Source organism: Sciurus vulgaris (genome assembly GCF_902686455.1).
Source record: "Sciurus vulgaris genome assembly, chromosome: 4".
Classification (NCBI taxonomy): Eukaryota; Metazoa; Chordata; class Mammalia; order Rodentia; family Sciuridae; genus Sciurus; species Sciurus vulgaris.
The window spans coordinates 39094793-39120750 of NC_136464.1; the positions used below are offsets into that span (position 1 = coordinate 39094793).

A 25958-nucleotide genomic window follows, 5' to 3' on the forward strand; every position below is an offset into this window, starting at 1 on the left:
ATTCTTTGGTCAAAGGCACAAAAGCTGACCCATTTTCAAAGACAGGGAACATAGACCTTATCTCTTAATGGGGGGAGTGTCAAGGTCATACTGTAAGAAGAGCATGTGGTATAGAGAATAATTACTGTTGCTGTCTTTGGAAAAGAAGATCTGCCATATAGATTGTCAATTTTCATATATACACATACATGCATATATAGGTATACTTTTTAAAAAAACATCTCGACTTAGAAGTTCTCTAACTCAAGGAGAACTTTAAAATATCTAGGTTTGCTTTACACATCTGTATCTTCAATCTATCTGAAATTAATTACAGTGCATTATGTAAGGAAGTGACCTAATTTAATTCTGATTCTTCTAACACAGGTTATTAATTATTCTTGGTGAGATGAAATGCTAGATTTGTTATCAATCAAAATTTCATGTGTGCATTTTCAATTTTGGAACTTCCTGTTTTGTCACACCGGTTTTGCAATTAAATACTATAGCTTTTTTTAATAGTGTTTTTTTATTTTTTATTTTTATTTTTATTTATTTATTTATTTTAATTAAAAATCATAAATTTACATAGGGCAATGTTGTTTGATTCATTCTGTTATTTTTCCCCTTCCCCCCCAACCACTCCCACCCCTCTTTTCCCTCTATACAGTCCTTCCTTCCTCCATTCTTACCACCCTCCTTATCCCTAACCCTAAACCTAACCCTAACCCTAACACTAACCTCTCCTACCCCCCCTTATATGTCCTCATCCGCTTATCAGCCAGATCATTTGTCCTTTAGTTTTTTGAGATTGGCTGATCTCACTTAGCATGATATCCTCCAGTTTCATCCATTTGCCTGCAAATGCCATAATTTTATCATTCTTCATGGCAAAGTAATATTCCATTGCATATATATATGCCATGGTTTCTTTATCCATTCATCAACTGAAGGGCATCTAGGTTGGTTCCACAATCTGGCTATAGGGAATTGAGCAGCTATGAACATTGATGTGGCTGTATCTCTGTAGTATGCTGATTTTAAGTCCTTTGAGTATAGGCCAAGGAGTGGGAGAGCTGGGTCAAATGGTGCTTCCATTCCAAGCTTTCTGAGGAATCTCCATACTGCTTTCCAGAGTGGCTGCTCTAATCTGCAACCCCACCAGCAATGTATCAGTGTACCTTTTTCCCCACATCTTCGCCAACACCTATTGTTGCTTGTGTTCTTGATAATCACCATTCTAATTGGGGTGAGATGAAATCTTAGGGTAGTTTTGATTTGCATTTCTCTTATTACTAGAGATGTTGAACATCTTTTCATATATCTGTTGATTGCTTGTACATCTTCTTCTGTGAAGTATCTGCTCATTTCCTTAGCCCATTTGTTGATTGGATTATTTGTATTCTTGGTGTAGAGTTTTTAGAGTTCTTTATAGATTCTGCAAATTAGCGCTCTATCTGAACTATGAGTGGCAAAGATATTCTCCCACTCTGTAGGCTCTCTCTTCACATTACTGATAGTTTCCTTTGCTGAGAGAAAGCTTTTTAGTTTGAATCTATCCCAGTGGTTGATTCTAGCTTTTATTTCTTGTGCTATGGGAGTCCTGTTAAGGAAGTCTGGTCCTAAGCCAACAAGTTGAAGATTTGGACCTACTGTTTATTCTATAAGATGCAGGGTCTCTGGTCTAATTCTGAGGCCCTTGATCCATTTTGAGTTGAGTTTTGTGCAGGGTGAGAGATAGGGATTTAGTTTCATTCTGTTGCATATGGATTTCCAGTTTTCCCAGCACCATTTGTTGAAGAGGCTATCTTTTCTCCATTGCATATTTTTGGCACCTTTGTCTAGTATTAGAAAATAGTATTTATTTGGGTTTGTGTCCATGTCCTCTATTCTGTACCATTGATCTACCTTTCTATTTTGGTACCAATACCATGCCGTTTCTGTTACTATTGCTTTGTAATAGAGTTGAAGATCTGGTATTGCGATACCCCCTGTTTGCTCTTTCTACTGAGGATTGCTTTAGCTATTCTGGGTTTCTTATTCTTCCAGATGAATTTCATAATTGCTTGCTCTATTTCTGTAAGGTACGTCATTGGGATTTTAATTGGAATTGCATTGAATCTGTATAGCACTTTTGGTAGTATGGCCATTTTGACAATATTAATTCTTCCTATCCAAGAACATGGGAGTTCTTTCCATCTTCTAAGGTTTTCTTTAATTTCTTTCTTTAGTGTTCTGTAGTTCTCATTATAGAGGTCTTTCACCTTTTTTGTAAGATTGATTCCCAGGATTTTATTTTTTTCGATGCTATTGTGAATGGGGTATTTTTCCTAATTTCTCTTTCTGAAGATTCATCACTTATGTATAAAAATGCATTGGATTTACGAGCATTGATCTTGTAACCTGCTACTTTACTGAATTCACTTATGAGTTCTAAGAGTTTTCTGGTGGAATTTCCAGGTTCCTCTAAATATATAATCATGTCATCAGCGAACAGGGATAGTTTGAGTATCCCTTTTCCAATTCGTATCCCTTTAATTTCTTTGGTTTGTCTAATTGCTCTGGCTAGAGTCTCAAGAACAATGTTGAATAGATGTGGTGAAAGAGGGCATCCCTGCCTTGTTCCAGTTTTTAGGGGGAATGCTTTCCGTTTTTCACCATTTAGAATGATATTGGCCATGGGCTTAGCATAGATGGCCTTTACAATGTTAAGGAATGTTCCCACTATCCCTATTTTCTCTAGTGTTTTGAACATGAAGGGATGCTGTTATTTTGTCAAATGCTTTTTTTCTGCATCTATGAAATAATCATGTGATTCTTAACTTTTAGTCTGTTGATATGGTGAATGACATTTATTGATTTCCAGATGTTGAAACAAACTTGCATCCCTGGGATAAAACCCACTTGATTGTGGTGCACGATCTTTTTAATCTATTTTTGTATGTGATTTGCTAAAATTTTGTTGAGAATTTTTGTGTCGATGTTCATTAAGGATATTGGTCTGAAATTTTCTTTCCTTGATGAGTCTCTGTTTGGTTTAGGTATCAGGGTGATATTGGCTTCATAGAATGAGTTTGGGAGCTTTCCCTCCTCTTCTATTTCGTGGAATACTTTGAGAAGTATTGGAATGAGCTCTTCTTTAAAGGTTTTGTAGAACTCGGCTGAGAACCCATCTGGTCCCGGACTTTTCTTTGTTGGTAGGCTTTTGATGACCTCTTCTATTTCATTGCTTGAATTGATTTATTTAAGTTGTGTATGTCCTCCTCTTTCAGTTTAGTGTAATTCATATGTCTCTAGAAAACTTGTTGATGTCTTCGAGGTTTTCTGTTTTTGTTGGAGTATAGATTTTCAAAATAGCTATTCTAATTATGTTTTGTATTCAATCCTGTGTGTTGTGATATTTCCTTCTTCATTCCGAATTTTAGTAAATTTGAGTTTTCTCCCTCTTTCTCTTTGTTAGTGTGGCTAAGGGTCTATGAATTTTGTTTATTTTTTCAAAGAACCAACTATTTATTTTGTTAATTTTTCCGATTGTTTCTTTTGTTTCAATTTCGTTGATTTTGGCTCTGATTTAAACTATTTCCTGTCTTCTACTACTTCTGGTGTTGGTCTGCTCTTCTTTTTCTAGGGCTTTGAGCTGTAGTGTTAAGTCGTTTATTTGTTGATTTCTGCTTCTTTTGTTGAATGTGCCCCATGAAATAAATCTTCCTCTAAGTACTGCTTTCATAGTGTCCCAGAGATTTTGATATGATGTGTCTTTGTTCTCGTTTACTTCTAATAGTTTTTTTATTTCCCTCCTGATGTCTTCTGTTATCCATTCATCATACAATAGTGTATTATTTAATCTCCAGGTATTGGAGAAGTTTCTGTTTTTTATTCTCTCATTTATTTCTAATTTCTTTTTTTTTTTACTGTAAACAAATGGGATACATGTGATTTCTCTGTACATGGCATAAAGGCATACCATTTGTGTAATCATAAATTTACATAGAGTAATGTTGTTTGATTCATTCTGTTATTTTTTCCCTTCCCCCAACCCTCCTACCCCTCTTTTCCCTCTATACAGTCCTTCCTTCCTCCATACTTGCCCCACTCCGTAACCCTAACTCCAACCCTAACACAAACCCTTCCCTCCCCGCATTATGTGTCATCATCCACTTATTAGCGATATCATTCGTCCTTTGGCGTTTTCAGATTGGCTTATCTCACTTAGCATGATATTCTCCAATTTCATCCATTTGCCTGCAAATGCCATAATTTTATCATTCTTTATGGCTGAGTAATATTCCATTGTATATATATACCACAGTTTCTTTATCCATTCATCAATTGAAGGACATCTAGGTTGGTTCCACAATCTGGCTATTGTGAATTGAGCAGCTATGAACATTGATATGGCTGTATCTCTGTAGTATGCTGATTTTAAGTCCTTTGGGTATAGGCCAAGGAGTGGGATAGCTGGGTCAAATGGTGGTTCCATTCCAAGTTTTCTAAGGAATCTCCACACTGCTTTCCAGAGTGGCTGCACTAATTTGCAGCCCCACCAGCAATGTATGAGTGTACCTTTTTCCCCACATCCTCGCCAACACCTATTGTTGCTTGTATTCTTGATAATCACCATTCTAATTGGGGTGAGATGGAATCTTAGGGTGGTTTGGATTTGCATTTCTCTTATTACTAGAGTTGTTGAACATTTTTCCATATGTTTGTTGATTGCTTGTAGATCTTCTTCTGTGAAGTGTCTGTTCATTTCCTTAGCCCATTTGTCGACAGGATTATTTGTATTCTTGGAGTAGAGTTTTTTGAGTTCTTTATAGATTCTGGAGATTAGTGCTCTATCTGAAGTATGATTGGCAAAGATATTCTCCCACTCTGTAGGCTCTTTCTTCGCATTGCTGATAGTTTCCTTTGCTGAGAGAAAGCTTTTTAGTTTGAATCTATCCCAGTGGTTGATTCTTGCTTTTATTTCTTGTGCTATGGGAGTCCTGTTAAGGAAGTCTGGTCCGAAGCCAACATGTTGAAGATCTGGCAATTCATATGTCTCTAGAAACCTGTTGATGTCTTTGAAATTTTCTATTTTCTTGGAATATAGATTTTTAAAATACCTTCTAATTATGTTTTGTATTTCACTCGTATCTGTTGTGATATTTCCTTGTTCATTCCGAATTTTAGTGATTTGGGTTTTCTCTCGTCTTCTCTTTGATAGTGTGGCTAAAGGTTTATCAATTTTGTTTATTTTTTTCGAAGAACCAACTATTTATTTTGTCAATTTTTTGTATCGTTTCTTTTGTTTCAATTTCGTTGATTTCAGCTCTGAGTTTAACTATTTCCTGTCTTCTACTACTTTTGGTGCTGTTCTGTTCTTCTTTTTCTAGGGCTTTGAGCTGTAGTGTTAGGTCGTTTATTTGTTGAGTTTTACTTCTTTTATTAAATGCGCTCCATGAAATAAATTTCCCTCTAAGTACTGCTTGCATAGAGTCCCAGAGATTTTGATATGATGTTTCTTTGTTCTCATTTACCTCTAAGAATTTTTTAATTTCCTTCCTAATATCTTCTGTTATTTAATCTCCAGATGTTGGAATAGTTTCTGTGTTTTACTCTTTCATTTATTTTAACTTCAATCCATTATGATCTGATAGAATACAAGGTAGTGTCTCTATCTTCTTGTATTTGCTAACATTAGCTTTGTGGCATAATATATGGTCTATTTTAGAGAAGGATCCATGTGCTGCTGAGAAGAAAGTGTATTCGCTCTTGGTTGGATGGTATATTCTATAAATGTCCGTTAAGCCTAAATTATTGATTGTGTTATTGAGATCTATGGTTTCTTTGTTCAATTTTTGTTTGGAAGATCTGTCCAGTGGTGAGCGACACGTGTTAAAATCACCGAGTATTATTGTGTTATGGTCTATTTGGTTTCTGAAATTGAGAAGGATTTGTTTGACATACATGGATGAGCCACTGTTTGGGGCATAGATGTTTATGATTGTTATATCTTGCTGATTTATGCTTCCCTTAAGCAGTATGAAATGACCTTCTTTATCCCTTCTGACTAACTTTGGCTTGAAGTCCACATTATCGGAAATGAGGATGGATACTCCAGCTTTTTTGCTGAGTCCATGTGCATGCTATGTTTTTCCCCATCCTTTCACCTTTAGTCTATGGGTATCTTTTTCTATGAGGTGAGTCTCTTGTAGGCAACATATTGTTGGATCCTTCTTTTTAAACCAATCTACCAGTCTATGTCTTTTGATTGATGAATTCAGGCCATTAACATTCAGGGTTATTATTGAGATATGATTTGGTTTCCCGGTCATTTGGTTCATTTTTTAAATTTTATTTATTTATTTATTTGACACTACTTGGTTCCTCCTTTATTTGACAATTCCTTTAGGATAATTCCTCCCATTGCTGATTTGCTTCTTTGTTTTTCATCTCTTCCTCATGGAATATTTTGCTGAGAATGTTCTGTAATGCTGGCTTTCTTTTGTAAATTCTTTTAGCTTTTGTTTATCATGGAAGGATTTTATTTCATCATCAAATTTGAAGGTAAGTTTTGCTGGGTATAAGATTCTTGGTTGGCATCCATTTTCTTTCAGGGCTTGAAAAATGTTGTTCCAGGCCCTTCTAGCTTTTAGGGTCTGGATTGAAAAATCTGCTGATATCCGTATTAGTTTCCCCCTGAATATAATTTGGTTCTTTTCTCTCACAGCCTTTAAAATTCTGTCTTTATTTTGTATGTTCGGTATTTTCATTATAATGTGCCTTGGTGTGGGTCTGTTGTAATTTTGTGTATTTGGAGTCCTATAAGCCTCTTGAACTTGATTTTCCATTTCATTCTTCAGATTTGGGAAATTTTCTGATATTATTTCATTGAATAGATCGTTCATTCCTTTGGTTTGTTTCTCTAAGCCTTCCTCAATCCCAATAATTCTTAAATTTGGCCTTTTCATGATATCCCATAGTTCTTGTAGATTCTGTTCATGATTTCTTACCATCTTCTCAGTTTGTTCAACTTTGTTTTCAAGGTTAAATATTTTGTCTTCAATGTCTGAGGTTCTGTCTTCCAGGTGTTCTATCCTACTGGATATGCTTTCTATGGAGTTCTTAATTCGGTTTATTGTTTCCTTCATTTCAAGGATTTCTGTTTGTTTTTTTTTTCAATATCTCTAACTCTTTATTGAAATGATCTTTAGCTTCTTGTATTTGCTCTTTTAACTGTCGATTGGTGCGATCATTCAATGCCTGAATTTGCTCTTTCATCTCATCATTCAGTGCGTGCATTTGCTCTTTCATCTCATCGTTTGCTTCTGTGATCATTTTAATTATGTACATTCTGAACTCCTTTTCTGTCATTTCTTCTGCCATGCTGTAATGACCATTGGATTTTATTGATGTAACATCTAGATTTGTTTGCGGCATTTTCTTCCCTGTTTTCTCATATTGTTCAGGTATCAGTGGACCACTGAGATATTGCAGATTTCCTCTATTGACTTAGAATGTCCCTGAAGATTTCTATATATATCCCCTCTTAGCCTTCAGTAGGCTGAAGTCTTGGAGGAAGTTGATAATGTGGTGCTCCACAAGGAAGCTGCCTCTCTAGGAATGGTGGCCTTCAGGTGGGGTATATTCCCTGCTAGTGGGCAGAGGTGCCTCCACTTGTTGACCAATGGTCATCCAAAGGGGAACTAAGCTGCGGGCTGAGGCAAGGCTTGTTTGGGCCTGTGCCTCTGGTTTTACCATCCTTTTGGGGAAACCTCACCCGGCAGGGAAGACTCACCCGGTGGGGAGGTCTCGCTGGTCAGTTCCCCTCCTAGAGGTTCCCCTCAATTTACAGCTACCACCTGGGCTGGGCTGCCTTCCTCTGCAAAGTTCCCAGGGGCCCAGCCCTACCTCCTGGGCCTGGGAGCCTCACCCTTCGCAGATGAATCTCCTTAGGCTGCCCCTCCTCAGAGAATCTGCCCGCAGTCCTGGAACCTTCACTCCGCCCCTAAGCGTTTCTCTGTGCGGCTCTTCCACCAAGAAGCCTAGTAGATCCTGGGAACCTGCTCTGCACCTAATTGCCTGGCTATGCGGCCCCTCCTCTGAGCAGCCACCTGGGGCCCCATACAATCGTTCTGAGTCCCAGAGACCCGCCGCACACCTCTTCCTCCAGACAGCCGCCCAGTATTCGGGTGCGGTCACTAGGATTCCAAACAACTCACTGCGTGCCTCCTCCCACCAACCACCCGTAGCCCTGGGCAGTCACTCCGAGTGGAAGTGACCCGCCCGGTTCCTTCTCCTCCTCCAGGTAACCCCCCGGGTGTTCAGGAGCGGTCGCTCTGAGTGGCTCTGAATCCACGTGACCTGCTGCACGCCTCCTCTGGGCTGCCGCCAGGAGCTCTGGTGCGGCCACTCGAGACCAAGCGACGCACCGCACTCCTCCTCCAGACAGGCCCCCATGTTCAAGAGCGGTCGCTTTAAGTCCAAACATCTCACCAATCACCTCCTCCTCTGAGCAGCCGCCTGGAGCTCTAATGCAGTCACTGCGAGTCCAAACGACCTGCCACGCTCCTCCTCCTCCTCCTGCTACTCCTCAGGGCAGTCCTCGGTGTTCAGAAGTGGTCTGAGTCCAAACAGCTCGCCACGCAGCTCCTCCTCTGGCAACCGCCTGTAGCTCTGGTATAGCCACTCCGAATCCAAGCTACCAAGCTCCTCCTCCTCCTCCTCAGGGCAGGCCCCGGTGTTCTGAGTCCACACAGCTCTCCTTGCTGCTCCTCCCCTGGGCAGCCACCGGAGCCCCAGTGGTTGCTCCGAGTCCGAGCGCTGTGCTGAGCGGCCTCCTCTACGACACTCCCAGTTGTCTGTGTTCACTGCTCCAGCAGGGGGAGGGGCGTCTTGCCGGGCAGCTCTACTTCACAAAGTTCCCTGCATTCCGGGACTACCGTCCCATCCGGGATGCCTCCCCAGTGGGAGAGACTCACCCAGCTGCTTTGAGTTGGTCCCAAGTCTCTCAATATCTCCTCTTTTGAATCCTGAGTCCTGGAGCAACATGAAATGCAGCCACCCTCTAGTCCGCCATCTTGAAATGCCATTTATTTCTAATTTCAATCCATTATGATCTGATAGAGTACAAGGTAGTATCTCTGTCTTCTTGTATTTGCTAACAGTAGCTTTGTGGCATAAAACACAGTCTATTTTAGAGAAGGATCCATGTGCTGCTGAGAAGAAAGTGTATTCATTCCTTGTTGGATGGTATATTCTATATAAGTTGGTTAAGTCTAAATTGTTGATTGTGTTATTGAGATCTATGGTTTCTTTATTCAGTTTTTGTTTGGATGATCTATCTAACGGTGAGAGAGGTGTGTTAAAATCACCTAGTATTATTGTGTTGTGGTCTATTTGATTTCTGGAATTGAGAAGGATTTGTTTGATGTACATGGATGAGCCAATATTCTGGGCATAGATGTTTATGATTGTTATGTCTTGCTGATTTATGCTTCCCTTAAGCAGTATGTAATGTCCTTCTTTATCCCTTCTGACTAGTTTTGGCTTAAAGTCCACCTTATCTGAAATGAGGATGGATACTCCAGCTTTTTTGCTGTGTCCTTGTGCATGGTATGTTTTTTCCCATCCTTTCACCTTTAGTCTATGGGTATCTCTTTCTATGAGATGAGTCTCTTTCAGGCAGGAAATTGTTGGATTTTTCTTTTTAATCCATTCTGCCAGTCTATGTCTTTTGATTGATGAGTTCAGGCCATTAACATTCAGGGTTATTATTGTGATATGATTTGTATTCCCAGTCATTTGACTCATTTTTGTTTTTTGACATGATTTGGTTTCCCCTTTATTTGGCTCTTCCTTTAGGCTAGTTCCTCCCGTTGCTGATTTGCATCATTGTTTTTCATTTCTTCCTCATGGAATATGTTGCTGAGAATGTTCTGCAATGCTGGCTTACTTTTTGTAAATTCCTTTAGCTTTTGTTCATCATGGAAGGATCTTATTTCATTGTCAAGTCTGAAAGTAAGTTTTGCTGGGTATAAGATTCTTGGTTGGCATCCATTTTCTTTCAGGGCTTGGTAAATGTTGTTCCAGGCCCTTCTATCTTTTAGGGTCTGGACTAAAAAATCTGCTGATATTCTTATTGGTTTCCCCCTGAATGTAATTTGATTCTTTTTTCTCATGGCCTTTAAAATTCTGTCTTTATTTTGTATGTTAGGTATTTTCATAATAATGTGCCTTGGTGTGGGTCTGTTGTAATTTTGTGCATTTGAATTCCTATAAGCCTCTTGTACTTGGTTTTCCATTTTGTTCTTCAGATTTGGGAAATTTTCTGATATTGTTTCATTGAATAGATCGTTCATTCCTTTGGTTTGTTTCTCTAAGCCTTCCTCAATCCCAATAATTCTTAAATTTGGCCTTTTCATGATATCCCATAGTTCTTGTAGATTCTGTTCATGATTTCTTACCATCTTCTCTGTTTGTTCATCTTTGTTTTCAAGATTAAATATTTTTTCTTCAATATCTGTGGTTCTGTCTTCCAGGTGTTCTATCCTATTGGTTATGCTTTCTATGGAGTTTTTAACTTGGTTTATTATTTCCTTCATTTCAATGATTTCTATTTTTTTTTCAGTATCTCTATTGAAATGATCTCTTGCTTCCCGTATTTGCTCCTTTAACTGTTGATTGGTGCGATTATTTAATGCCTACATTTTCTCTTTCATCTCCTCGTTTGCTTCCCTGATTGTTTTAATTATGTACATTCTGAACTCCCTTTCTGACATTTCTTCTGCTGTGCTGTCATTGGGTTTTATTGATACAGTATGTAGGTTTGTTTGGGACATTTTCTTCCCTTGTTTTCTCATATTGGTCAGATGTTAGTGGGACTTTGTGATATTGCAGAATTCTTCTATTGGCTTATAGTGTCCCTGTAGATTTCCAGCGTATCACCTTCCTGCCTTCAGTAGCCTGAAGTCTTGGAGTAACTTGATAATGCAGTGCTTCCAAGGAAAGCTGTCCCTACTGGTTGCAGGACTTGGAGCTGGCTCTGTGTGGAATGGCTCTCACTGGGGGGTCTGCTCCGAGAAGCTAGCCTGGAAAGGTGCTTCCCACCAGAGGGGGCTGGGCTGCAGGCTGCTTGGGGAAGTCCCTGGCTGCCCTGTCCTGGTCCCTGAAGCAACCTGTGGGCAGGAACTCACCGCCCTGGTTCAGGGACTTGAAGCTTGGTTCTGTGCAGAAGGGCTCTCACTGTGGGGCCTGTTCTGAGATGCTGGAGAATCTCACCCCGTGGGAGGAGCCCACCACCAGAGTGCACAGGGCTGCCTGGGGAGGACTCTAGCTGCTCTGCCCTACTCTAATAAGCCACCCAAATCCGGGCCTGCCACCCGGACAGCACTTCACCGGGTGGAGGAGACTCACCCCGATGTTCTATTTTAGTCTGAGTCTCTCAATGCCTCCTCTTCTTGAATCCTGGTTTCTGGAGCAACTGGAGATGCAGTTAACCCTCTAGTCTGCCATCTTGGATCACCTTGTGGAAAAAAGCCTGTGGCTGGGGGGGCCAGGGGTCAGGTCTGCCTGGAGAGGTCTCTGGCTGCCTTGCCCTAGTCCCAGAGGCTGCCTGTTGGCTGGAAGTCGCTGCTGGCTTGGGGACTTGTGGCTGGCTCTGTGTGGAAAGGCTCTCACTCGGGGGTCTGCTCCGAGAAGCTAGCCTGGAAAGGCGCTTCCTGCTGGAGAGGGCCGGGCTGCGGGCTGCTTGGGGAAGTCCCTGGCTGTCCTGTCCTGGTCCCTGAAGCAACCTGAGGGCAGGAACTCGCTGCCCTGGTTCAGGGACTTGAAGCTTGGTTCTGTGCAGGCAGGCTCACTGGGAGGCCTGCTCCGAGATGCTGGAGAATCTGGCCCTGTGGAAGAAGCCCACCGCTGGAGTGCGCAGGGCCGCCTGGGCAGGATTCTAGCTGCTCTGTCCTACTGTAGTAAGCCACCCGAATCCGGGTCTGCCGCCCTGGCAGCGCTTCACCGGGTGGGGGAGACTCACCCCGAGGCTCTATTTTAGTCTGAGTCTCTCAATGCCTCCCCTTCTTGAATCCTGGGTTCTGGAGCGACTGGAGATGCAGTTACCCTCTTGTCCGCCATCTTGGATCGCCCCCAATTACTATAGCTTTTAAAAATGTCTCCCCATGTTGCTCTTAAAAGTTATTCTATTTATTCTTTGTCTTTTAGAGTAAATGTCAGGGCCCATAAAAACTCTGTTGAAAATTTCCTTCTAGTTGACCTGAATGTATGGATTAACTTTGTCAGAACTGTCATCTTGTTCAATACCTAGTCCTGTAATTCATAAATATGGTGCTGGTCTTCATATGTTGCTCATATGTTTCAACAAATTACATATCCTTGAAGATCAAGTACATCAAATTATTTCTAAATAATTTAGTTTTTTTTTAATTACTTTTCTATATGTTGTAGTCAATACAATTGCAAATGGATTTGTAAGTGGGTATCATGTTGAAGATCTACTGAACTCAATTCATACTGAGTCTAAAATGACTCAGTATATTCTCTGGAGTAATCCAGAGTATGGGTCCCTTTCTTTCCTTTTAAATTTTATACTTTTATTTATCTTTCTTATTCTCTCTCACTGGTGAAGATCTCTAGTACAATATTAAAAAGAAAGATATTGATGGGCATCTTTGTCTTGTTCCTGATGGCTGATAGTTTTAGAGTGGTTACAAATTAAATTTTTATCAATGGAAATAGTGGAGTAAAGAACTCAAAACTAATATCCCTCAAAAGAAAAAAACCCACTGAAAGAAAAAAAGGGGGCAAAAACTGTCAGAAACAAGGTTTTTTTGAACTCTGAGACTGCACCAGGGGAACACTTAATGAAGAAACTCTGGTGAATCTTGTTAAAAACAGAACTTTATGTGGTTTTAACTTATTCTGGTCCTGTCCTTACTTCCAAGATCAGCAATGGCTTTGAAGATCACCCACATTCCTTATTAAGGTACTGGTACCACAGAAGACAAAATGATCTCCTTACAAACAATTATGGTTTTTGTTCATGTCTTTTACAAAATGTATCTATTTCATGTACATTGTCTAATTTATTACCTTAACTCATTAATTTTTGATTCTTTATTATCTACAGTGATGTCCCTCGCTCAATGCTGATATATTATGTCTTGTCATTTTCTTCATTAGTCTTTCTAGAGGTTTATCAACTTTATTGATCTTTATGATGAAGTGATGTTTGATTTCACTGACATATCTCTATCTTTTTTTATTCTGATTTCACTGATTTCTGTTCTGGTTTTTTTAGTTCCTTTATTTTTCTTTCTGTGGGCTTAATTTCCCCTTTATTTTCACTTATTAAAGTTAATATGACATTATTGCTTTGAGAGAACTCTTCCTATTCTTTAACAGGTGAATAACCATTTAGAATTATCTCAAGCATTTTAAGTCTATATTTTAATTTATTTTAAACCACTCAAGACACTATGTAGAAGCAATATTTATCATACTTACCCACACATTCATTCTCTCCATTATCTCCATACTTTCTTACATTTTATATCCCTCTGGACATTTTCCTTCTCCCTGTACAACTCTCTTTAGTATTTGCACTAGAACAATTCTGCTCAAGACAAATTGCTTCTGATTTTGAATTTCTGAAGATATTTATTTGAAGGATATTTTGTTCAACACAGAATTCTTGATTGATAGATAATTTCTTCATAATTTTAAAGTGCCATTTTATTATTGTCTGGCTCCTATTGTTTCAGGTGAGTATTCACCTATAAATCTTACAGTTGCTTATAAAGATAATGTGCCATTCTTAATCTGGTTGCTTTTATTAAGATCTTACTTCACATCTTTAGTTTTCAACAATTTTACTAGTATGTGGTGTGGTGGTTCTTTATTTTAACTTGGCGTTTATAAAGCTGCTTTGTTGTTGAAATATACTATTAGCTTGTGATCATTTTCTCGTAAATATTTTGTTACATTGGTCTCTCCTGGGATTTTCTACATATGTGTATGCACACACACATATGCAGATATATATTATATACTTTTTCACTTTGATCCATATGCCTTTTATTGTTTTATTTTATTTTGTATTTTTTCCTTCACTATTTCAGTTTGAATATTTTCTCTTGACTGATTTTACATTTTACTCCTATCTCTCTCTGCTTTGTATAATCAGTTCTGAACATATCATTGTGTTATTAATTTTCTATAAAGTAATTTTCATTTCATTATATTTTATAAATTTCAACCATCTGTTTAAAAGCCTTATTTTCTTCTATTTCTCTATTTACATTCTTTTAAAATAAAAGTCTATCAACCTACTTATTTAAAAATCTTGTTTGCTAATGCTATTATATCAGTGACCTCTAGATCTGCTTGTACTTTCTTCTTCCACTTATATGATTCTGTTCCTCAGTACAACTCAATTTTTTTTTCTGTATGCAGGACGTTGTATATAAAAATTATGGAGACTCTAAATGATAAGTTCTGCAAAAGAGGGTTCTTCCTTCTGCTAGACAGATAGATTGGAAACAAATTAATGCAATCAATGCCTGAGTTAACTCTATATTGGAGCTTTGATAACAAGCAATCAGCCTCCATTCAACTCTCCATTCAAACCTCCATTCAAACCTCCAGTGTTTCCAACAGGTAGAATTGTGTTTATCCCTGGGGTATTTCTCCTGTGAATTGCTCTATTTACCTTCCTTCAGAATTGACAGTTGTCTTCAGAGGAAAACCAGTTGTGCCAGAGGTATTAATTTAATTTCTAGAAACCCTAAAACTCTTGAAAGTTCTTTTGGTTTCTCTTTCCCAAAGCTCATCAAAAAATGTAGTGTATACATATGACAGAATATTATTCAGCCTTCAAAAGGAAGGAAATCCTGTCATATGCAACAACATAGGTGAACCTGGAAAATATGCTAAGTGAAATAGACCAATCACAGAATGACAATTACTGCTTGATTGCACTTATATAAGATTCTAAAACTCATAGAAACTGAGTGAACAGGGTTTCCAGGGGCTGGGGAGAGAGATATGGGGAGTTGTTGTCCAATGGGTATAAAATTTCTGTTATGAAAGGTGAACACTCTTGACTGAGCTATGTTCCCAGACCCTTGACTGACCTTTAAAATGAAGAAAGCGGTCCTGGGCAGTGTCTAGTAGTGGGAAGAGGCTAGTAGTGGATCTCCCCATGGAGAATCTGGAAGGAACACAGTCCTGGTATTAGCCTGAGTTTTAGTTTCCTAGACTCGTTTTTTGACTTCTCACTGTAGAACTCTATGAGAATAAATTTGTGTTATTAGAACCTATCATGTTGGTGTCCATTGCTGAGGGAGCAACAAACTGATACGATAAGCATAAGCATGCAGCTTGCAAATTCTTTGGGGAGACTTTAACTTTATTTTTCCCAAACTAAGCAGAGACCAGAAAAACCAAATCTTCTTGCTACTCTTTCCTTTATGGTCCTGATGCCTCTAGAAGTTTCAATCTAACTCTCCACCTTGTGAGGGTTCAAGATTTTCTCTCTTATTTTCCTGTCACTGTGAAAACCAAATAGTCAATTTTTTTTCTTTCTTATTTTTTTTTTCTTGATGTAAGCTGATGTGTCTAGGCAGACTGGGACTTTCTGTGTCTTTATCCAGTGTTTCTAGGTATTGGTAATACAGAGAGGCAGAATCTAAAATAATTGCTTAGAACTCAGTTCATTTAAAAATTTAGAAAGTGAACATTGTAACAGTATCTACATAAGATTATAAACATTCAAAAAGTATTACAATGATGGTAAAAATTAAATTCTCATAATGATTGTGTTGACCCATTTTTCCAAGCTAACTGAATATATCATTATCTCCTTTGCTTCCATATCAAATGTGTAACATATAACTCTATTAAGTGGTGGTATCTGTCACACCATGACAGGAATTACATAAATGACCATATTTTTTTTTATGGAGAGTTTTTAAATATGTCTGGTTTCTTTGGGAACCCAAAACTTAATTGAAACTATTATTTCAGATGTGTCCATTTGAAATCTCCATCTTTAAAACTCTCTATACCAATTTCTCTCTTAATTTGAGACTTTCATGCCACAAGAATAAAAGATTGATTTAGAATGATGGAAACTGCATTTTAGAGTTAAAATTTTGTGGAAATCGATTTGTGATCTTCACCTTCAGACCAAACTCTGTATTAAAAGGGTATTAAATCAGAGCCACAGCATGGGCTGGGAGTAAATGGGCTTTCCAGAACAGTGGAAATCTGAAGGCTGAGACATTAATCAGCGACATTTGGAGAATGACTCTAATTTCTATGTTCAGAGGAGGGCATAGCTTGATGAGGCTGAGTTTTAAGAACAATGAAAGCCTGCTATAATTCTCTGAAACAAAAGTGAACAGACATTCAGTGTTAGTCCTTTCTGAAAATGAAGCCCAGAGGATAAGATGGTAGCGAGATAGTAAGAATTGAATTTCTTACATTTAGCAAGATCCCAGTTGTAATGGCACTGCAACTGGCAACCGGGTATTGGGGAGGTCTGGGGCTATACATGATTAGAAATCCTGAATATGCTCCTTTCCTGAGTTGCCACTCTGGATTGGATATGTTTTTGTATCATTGGCTAAACAAATTGGAGATTTAATCTAATGTTATTCTCTCATGAGAAAGGCTGCAGAGTTTTATCCACCTCTCTACAGTATTATATTAACTCTAATTACATAAACAATAAGATGTAACCACTATAAATAAAATACAGTGTAGTTCTGTTTTTTCACACTGTAGTCTTGGCTTCAAGTTCCTCCTGTAAATAATTTGCAAAACCAGAGTGATGCGGGTGAATGGCAAATGAATTTTCTCTTTTCTGATGTGGTTGTGTGTGTTTGTGTGTGCATGTGTGTTTCCTGTTGCTATTCAGACTCTGCAGTGTAATTTGGTGCTCATATTTTTCACCTCATGCTGTATTGTTTTAGTTTCAAATGGAATGAATCTCAAACTAGATCAATTTTGAAAAAGAGCTGTTTCAGTTTCTCAGCTGGAGAGTCCATGGACATATATTTAGGTATGGCTGACGGTGGTCTCAGATGTTCTTCAACACACCACCCACTTCCTCTCTCCCCCCGTTTGTCTCCTTCTCCCCTCTCTTCTCTCTGCTCTTTTCCCTCTTTCTCGCCTCTTTCATATATTGATTCTGTTTTCTTCAGTATGGACTTCACACATAAGCCCTACACCACTCCATGCCCTGTAGCGGGAATGATAGTACCAGAAACTCAAGATTTAGATGGTACTTAAAGCTCTTGGCTCTAGATCAAGGGTGATGCTCTGCTTTTCAATTATCCACATGTCAAGTCTTAGAGATGAGCTGACTGGGCCACAGTGATCTAATCATTGTGGTCAGATGAATGAAAGCACTTTTTAGCCAGTCCATGACTAATGACCATCGCTGTGTGAAGGCAAGAGGCAAGAAAGGTGCTCCCTACAGCTATCTGGAGATCTTTTATAAGAACATACAAAGTCACCCTAGGTTAAAAATAAATAGTTGCCAAAGTCACCTATGTGATTCTCCATATCCCACTCTTCTGTGCTGGAATAGACTTTAGAGTTTTCAACATCTTAGTTCAAACTTTAAATACTGTGGAATATTTCTTTCTCGATCCTACCTTCTTGTCTTAATTATTTCCAATAGTTTTAGCTTGATAAACATGTCTTGATTGTATCAAACCTTTCTCCTTTAATGTACTTTGCAGAGGTATCTGGTGATAAACACTCTGGATGACATCTCTCTCTCCAGCTGTGGGTATTGTAGTCTTCTGGGTTCTTTTTATTTCAAGGAATCTCTGGTGATCAATTTAAGGCAGATACAACTTGAGGATCAGCGGGCCCTTCACCAACAACTTACGTGAGGCAAGTTTAAGTTGCCTGAGTTTGGTTTTTTGCATAATCTGATCCAAATTGTGTGCCCATCTCATGTCTCCATTTAGACACATTTTTAATTAGCATTAGTCAGTAATTACTGGCAATTCACTTTTTTCAATTGATTTCTGTTGCTTATAAAGTGCCTCATTAAGTACTACTATTGTTTAGATTCCTTATTCCTGAGTTGGTGCAAAGAAGCCTCTGCTTGAACAATACATAAAGGACACTGCTAACTTCTGATTGGCTCTTCACCCCTGGTCCATAAATCAATCAGCAATAAACGTTCACAAGTTGTACATTTTTTTTTCAATAGCTTTTCTTAAAAACAAAATAATATTTGCTTCCTTTAATAATTTATGCAATGATTTATTTTTAATACCCAACAAATCTAGAAATGAGACCACAGTTACTTTCTCATTCATATGATGGAAAAATACATGCACAATACTTCCATGAATTAGTGGAAATACGCTCCTGCTCTGTATTCTGCAGTGGAGTCACGTGGTCCAGGACAATCCCATCTATCACTGCCTTAGGTATTGCTCCCTCAGCCTCTATGCTCAGCTGCTTATCAGTGCATGGTATAAGACCCAATCCTTCTGGTAAAAAGATTAATGTTAGAGTTCAGTCCTCTTGGATAAAGTCACCAGCAGCTAAGCCTTCTTACTCTTTATTATTTCTTGTCTTCTATTGTGCAGGCTGTAACAGTAGTCGCAATACTACTCCAATAATGTTGGAGTTTGTGTTCATTAAAATTAGAATTTTTTATTACTTAGAATTTTGGATTATATGTGTGATATAATTCTATGGTACACAAAATTTCAAGGGAAGCATAAATCTCCTTTTCACGTTATCATTAGATAACAGTCATTAAAACTTTCATCAGGGTATTTTCCTTTAGTACTTGCTTCCTCTTTCTCTCCTCTCTCTCTCTTATTTTATATAAATGGGATGATAAATGCTGACTTGTCATTATTATCTGAAAATGCCATCAGTCAATTTGTTCAAGTCATCTGCTAAATCTTTCATAAGATAAAAAGTCAGATTTTGTGGATTCAGAAAGTATTATTTGTGTAATAATTCAATTTCATTTGTTAATAAATTTTTTTTTAACCAATTGCTATATACCCATTTCAACAGTTACATTTTCTCAGGAACTTCTTCTGGATGATCTCTACATTCTTCTGTCTGTTTTGGTCCTCCAGCTGGGTCATTTTTCTTTGTGTAACTCACTGAAGCTCAGGCACACCTGATGCTGTCAATCACATTGATGTTGCTGGCGGAGCCCAGCAGTGTTCACATCTCTACCAGCTATACTAGCAGTCATTCTATCACTCTCTTCTCAAGGCATCTGAACAGGCTCCCTCATTTCTCATCAAATATAAATCCTTGCATTTTCCCAGTTTTGTGGGTTAAGAGAAATCAAATTGTCTGTTTATCTACCTTCTTGCTCTAAAGGACCATGAAAATCAGAATTCTTCCAAGGATCTTAATGCTGGCCAGCTCTGCCCTTCTTCTCTGAAGTTCTTAGATTTTGTAGGACAACTGCTCTTTAGGGAGCTCTTGCTTATCCTCCCAGGTCTCTTTTCCACTAGGACTCAGACTCTCATGCAGAAGAGAGGGGGGAAAATTCCACAGATATTTATGTCTGAATCCTGGACCTAGCTCACTTCCTCCAAGTAATCCCAATTTCTACCTCCTTCAACTTCAGCCTCAAGACAAACAATCCTACGGGGCTGCCTTGGGAGGTTGGCTGGGGTTCTTCAGGCCTCCACAATTCCCAGAATTCTCCATCGTACAGGAGGAGTGCTTTTTGTTTAGTCCTTACAACAACTCTATGAGAAACATAGTTTTTTATCATCCCTAATTCAGTTGTTTATAAATCTCCAAGAGAACTTTTGAACTTAAAAAATAAATGTTATTATTCTCTTTCAGACTACATTAGATATCTTAAATCACAAAATTCTTTCCTGCTGTATTTCCATGATGTGTTACAATTATTTTCAGTGCACAAATGGAAGCAACTGCTGCTGTCTGAGTTTGGCTTCAAGATGAAAGCTCGCTGCCATCCTTGGGGTAGAGTCTTTAACTCATTCAGTTTCTCGGAGCCTCAGTTTCACATGTGGTAAGGGTAGATATTCATAACCCCGTTTTACTATGAGGATAAAGTGAGAGTTCATACGTGAAATCATTTCGGAATCTGTAAAGACTCTTAGGTTCAAGTACAGGGCATTTAACCTTACCTCTTGCGGACTTTCTTCTACCCCTCCAGGCTTCATTGTTCCTTTGCTCTCTTTCCTTATTGATTTGTATTGTAATTACATACTGCAGCTCTCTCCTCTACTTGACCATGAGGTGTCTGTGGACTGGGAAATGTACCTATTTCCTTAGGACCAAGAGCTATGTTAAATACAAATGAACAAATGAAGACCAGGTCATACCCCTGCCAAATCCCTCCAGTTCTCTGAATTGAGCTCAGAAAAAAGATCCAACATCTAGATCATGGTCCACAAGGCTCCTATGATGACATCTTGCCACTTCTTGCCCACATCTCTCTATATCTTATCCTGTTCTTTAACCACACCAAGTGCATCCTGAGGGTACCTGTGTTTGCTTGTGAGGAATATGATGTACTTAAGTCTCTTCCTGAACATCTCAGAATGATCATTCATGGCTTAAATAAAATAAACTCCGGATAACAAATAACCATGCCATGAGCTTTGAAATATGATTGGCAACATTTCATTCCACGCTTTAAGACCAAAAAAAAATACCACGATGCACCTCATGTCTATTTTGAAAATTCAGTTTCTCATCTATAAAATGCATAGATGATTTTCAAAATGACCTTTCCAACTTTGAGTCTATGATTTGTTTTTGAGGACTAATAAGGCTTTATCTCTTCTTACTAATTAGCGCGAGGCATTGTGGAACTGGGGGGGGTCACATAAAACAGTGAGCTAATTCTACAAGTCATTTCTTTTGAACGAGTTGACTGAGACAACCTAACGTCTTGCATTTAACCTCACAATTGTAATGGGGCTCATCCTATCAATATTCTCCATCTTCAGGGGAACTTCAAGGCTCACAGAAATCAATAATAAAGAGCTTATCGGCAACTAATCCCTTCCTTGGGAGAGAAAATAGATAGGCCAGTGGGATTGAATGAGTTTCTTTAATGCTCAACAGTCTCCCACAGACATAGCTTCTCTCTTGCATGATCTGGTTGGTACCTATTATAGGGTTCTGACACTTCACTGACTTTGCTTTCTTCCTTGCCTCAGCAGTTGGGAATTTTGAGTTCCTTTATTTTCTTTAGACACTTGATTAGACTTGGGCAGTCCTGTACATCACAGTCTTCTAAAAAGCTTGCATGATCATTTGCAGCAACTCTAAATAAGCAACCATTTTGTCCTAATTTTTTTTTTTTTTAAGCTTGGTATCATTGGGACTTTTGGTTTGCTTTTGTTTTACTCCTTGAAATATTCTAGTGTAAAGAAGCTTGGCTTAGGGTAACAAAGATTTGAGTTTCATTTACTAGTTCTGTGACCTTGAGCAACTAGCTCAATTTTCCTGAACCTTAAATTTTAACTTTTTAAAAGGCTTCCAGGAAACTGTGAAGGTTAAACAAAGCAACACCTGTCAAGCCCGGTTGCTAGAACCTGGTAAGCATGTAAGGATTTCTGGTTCCCTATTCCTTATGCTCCTTCCCTCTATTTTACCTTTTATCATTAATTCTCAGTCTTCATTTTAGCCCCTTTGAAATTTTACCTTACTTTACATTTCTCTTTATTTGCAAATAGATTACCCTTTTACCCTAATTCAACTAGGATTGCCATACTTAATTAAAATCTTTCATTTAGGCTATCTCTAAGGATATTTTATTTCAAAACAAAACAAATTACTATTTATATTCTTAACCCTAACCTACCATTTAACAATGTTTTGGGGTTAAGCTATTATTTCTCATAGATCTCCTGTTACAATGAACTTGAGGAGGGTTGACTCCTTTTTCAGTCACAGTAAAGCACGTGTAATCTTAGAGGCAATATAATCCATGGTTAAAGCATAATTGTTGGTGCCAAATGATGAAGGTCTAAATCATGGGTCCATGCCCCCCAGTATGATCTTGGAAGTTTCTTAATCTCTGGACCTCAGTTTCTTCATCTGTCAAATGGTAATGAAAAGCAGCCTTTATCTTACAGAAATATGATCAGTATTAAGTGTGTGAATCTCATGAATCACAAAGAGTCCTAGAACAGAGAAAGCACAGTATTAGACATTGTCATCGTTGCAGTCATTGCCATCATCTCTGTTACCATGTCTATTACTGTTTATTATGCCAATTGAAACAGACGAAATAATAGTGAATTAAACACCCTGGAAAGTTTTGTGCTGACTTATTTAAGTCCAAGATGGTGTGTAGTAGAGAAGAAGATCTGGGCTCTAGGAGGTTGTCCAAAAACACAACTTTCATCTGTTTGTTGATCTATTGTTGCACAGGACAGGGTGGATAAAGCTTATCCTTAAAGGGTTAAAGGTAAATAACTTAGTCTTAGTACCTTGTAAATAACTTTAGTCATTTGCTCTATGTCACAATGACTCAACTCTGTTCTTGCTGGGGAAAATCTGTAAATAACAGGTGTGGCTGCATTGTTGACCCAGCTCTAGCAATAACGCTCTCACTTACGTGATAGGTACTGACTCTGCCACCACCAGCCATGAGAGTCTGTGGGGACAGGAAAGGAAGAAGTAGAAGGCAGTGTCTTCTTTGTAAGGGCACCATCTGAAATTTGCACACTTCAGTTGTCACTGATGTCCTATTGGTTGGAATTCAGTTGCATAGCCATTCCTGGCTGCAAGAAAACTTGGACGATAGAGTCTGTGGCTGCATTACTATGTTCCCACATAGAACTCAAGGCATGTTTCCATCAGAGCAGAAAGGAAGAATCAGTATTGGGACACAATTAATGGTTTCTACTCTAAGTGTGACAAATATTATCATAGAAATATATTTTTTCTTGGGTGTAAAAATCATGCATAAATATAGTCATTTACACAGTGCAATATATAAACATGTTTATATTCCTTTTAAAATCTTACACTTTCAACCATTCCGCAAGACACGGCTTATTATATTCAGTGTATCAAAAATGGATCAAAGCCTCAGGAAAGTTGAGATTTTTCTTTAGGTCACATTGCTATTCGTTGGTTGAATTATGCCTTCATTCTCAAACTCTGTGTCCTAACTGCTCCATCCAAACATCCTTTAAAATGTTAAATTATTTTCTCGACTGTTATCAGGAAGTTACCAGCCTGTTACTCTGTGATGAGACCAGGAGTAATTGCGTCATTGAATGTACTAGTTTTCTAAGGCTGTTTTAACAAATTACCATAAACATAGTGGATTAATATAACAAAATTATTATTTTACAGATTTCCAGGGGAAAAAGACCCACTTAGTTCTCACTTAAAAATGAAGATGTTGGTAAGATCATATTTCTTCCTGGGAGCTCTAATTCATGTGCTTGCCTTTTACATTTCCTGAGAATGGTGACCCCTTTCCTCACCTTCAAAGCCAGTGATGGCAAACTGGGCTCATCTCCTGGAACATATTTCTGATTGATGTAGCTGGGGAAGGTTATGGAATTTAAGGCTTATGTTGACAAGACTGGGCCCATTGCAAAATGTAGGATAATTTTCCCATCCTCTTCCTCTTCAGAGTTCCTTGTAATTTCCGGTCATTTATGCATGCCAGGGAGTGGATGTGGGCATGTTTTGGGAGCTCTTACCCTGCTCACCCCATTGAATACTCTTTTCCTCTTGCCATGTTTTCTTCACATCTTCATGATTTTGATTTAAAATTTGATATGAATAAATGAAATATTTGTTTCATATTTTTTTAAAAAAATTCCAAAAGAACAGGTAGGGCAATAAGATAGTCATTGTTAGGATACGATTTTAGCATAAAGAAAAAAGAAAGGAAAAGGGAAAATTCAGTAGCCCAGTGCAGTATTAGATCTAGATAAAAATATTAGTGTACACAACTTTATACTGTCCAGCACTAAATATAAACATACCAAAGTCTTTTACTCTGATACATGTTTTATCCTCAGAATATAAAACTTAGCTTTGAATGATTACATGATAAAGAATATTAAAGTAAAAAACTTGCAACAATGTAATCATAGACCTATATCTCAAACTATGTATACATGTACTCTTGAGGTCAAAACCAAATTTTCCATTTCTGGGTACTTCCAAGTTCACTAGTTCCTATTGTGGGACCAACTGTGTGTTTTCCTCCTAAAAGCAGGGCCTTCCAGCTACATGGATATTTTATGTCTGAACCTGAAATTTCATCAAAAATCGTGACACTTGTCATAGTATAACGAATTTGAATTTTAGAGGTAAATTGGACAGAATAATCAATTTGAGTCACCAACTAACTACAATACCCATAATAAAACCTGATTTTAGTGTTCTGCTCAGTTGAACACTTACCAACTCTTCAAGGGCAAGCATTCAAGAACATTGTGTAGAATATAAATCCACAGTTCACAAGCAAAACAAAACTTAAAAATGCCCTCCACCCAGCAGGGGCTCAGCATGCTTGTTTCTATTGTATTGCCTGGAAATCCTCCCCTGGAAAAAAACAAATTACTTCAGCTTGCTACTTGTCATGAATTCTTCCAGTGAAAGGATGCCTTCAGTAAGGATATCCTTGAAACTAATTTCTTTTATTGTAGAACACTGATAAAACAGGTTGCTTTACAACTAAAGCAACACAGAATAATGGACCAGTTTATATCCTGCAACTCCTCAAGGATCTGTGTTCAACTGAACATTTGGCTTCTTGTTCTAAAAGTGTGTGTGCGACATAGAATTGTGTAGTCCTGAAGGTCTCGAATGAAGGATTCATAGTAAATAGTGCTTGAGATGATCTTGGACAATGCAGTCAAGTGGTTGTTAAGTGTAGCTCTGACTCAGAATCACTTGGAGATATTTTTAAAAATATAGATTCCTGGGACATACCACACACCAAGTCAGAATCATTGGGGATGGGACTAGAAGATTAAAATATACAGCAAGGTGTACAAACTAATGATCAAGATCAGTCTCATCTACATTCCTGACAACAGGTGATTTGGTTTCTGCTTGAACATCTCCAGTGATGGGAACTTGCTAGCTCCAGAAGCAGCTTGTTCTGTTGTCAGAATGTATTATTTCTTTGGGTATAAATCCAGGAGTGGGATAACTGGGTCAAAAGGTGGCTCCATTCCAAGTTTTCTAGGGAATCTCCACACTGCTTTCCAGAGGGGCTGTGCCAATTTGCAACTCCACCAGCAATGTATGAGTGCGTCTTTTCCCCCACTTCGACGCCAACATCTATTATTGTTTGTGTTCTTGATAATAGCCATTCTAATTGGAGTAAGATGAAATCTTAGAGTTGTTTTAATTTGCATTCCTCTAATTACTAGAGATGTTGAACACTTTTTCATATATTTATTAATTGCCTGTATGTCTTCTTCTGTGTAGTGACTGTCCAGTTCCTTTGCCCATTTATTGATTGGATTCTTTGTATTTTTGGTGTAAAGTTTTGTAAGCTCTTTATAAATTTTGGAGATAAGTGCTCTATCTGAAGTGTGGAAAAGATTTTCTCCCACTCTGTAGGCTCTCTTTTCACATGATTGATTGTATCCTTTGCTGAGAAAAGGCTTTTTAGTTTGAGTCCATTCCATTTATTGGTTCTTGCTTTGATTTCTTGTGCTTTGGGAGTCTTGTTAAGGAAGTCTGATCCTAAGCCAACATGATGAACATTTGGGTCTGCTTTGTCTTCTATTTGGTGCAGAGTCTGGTCTAATTCCTAAGTCCCTTAAAATTAGCATACTATGGTAACATAGCCACATCAATATTTAGAGCAGCTCAATTCATGATAGCTAGATTGTGGAACCAACCTAGATGGCCTTCAAAGACGAATGGTAAAGAAACTGGGGTATATATACACAATGTAATATTATTCAGCCATAAAGAAGAATGATATTATGGCATTTGCAGAGAAATAGATG

At 38.3% G+C, this 25958-nt stretch overlaps 1 protein-coding gene across 3 annotated transcripts in view; it reads left to right on the plus strand.

Moving 5' to 3' along the window:
* LOC306660131 (uncharacterized protein) overlaps nt 1-25958 on the plus strand; it is a 309182-nt gene that overhangs the window by 138969 nt on the left and 144255 nt on the right. The gene's annotated exons all lie outside the window — the stretch shown is intronic.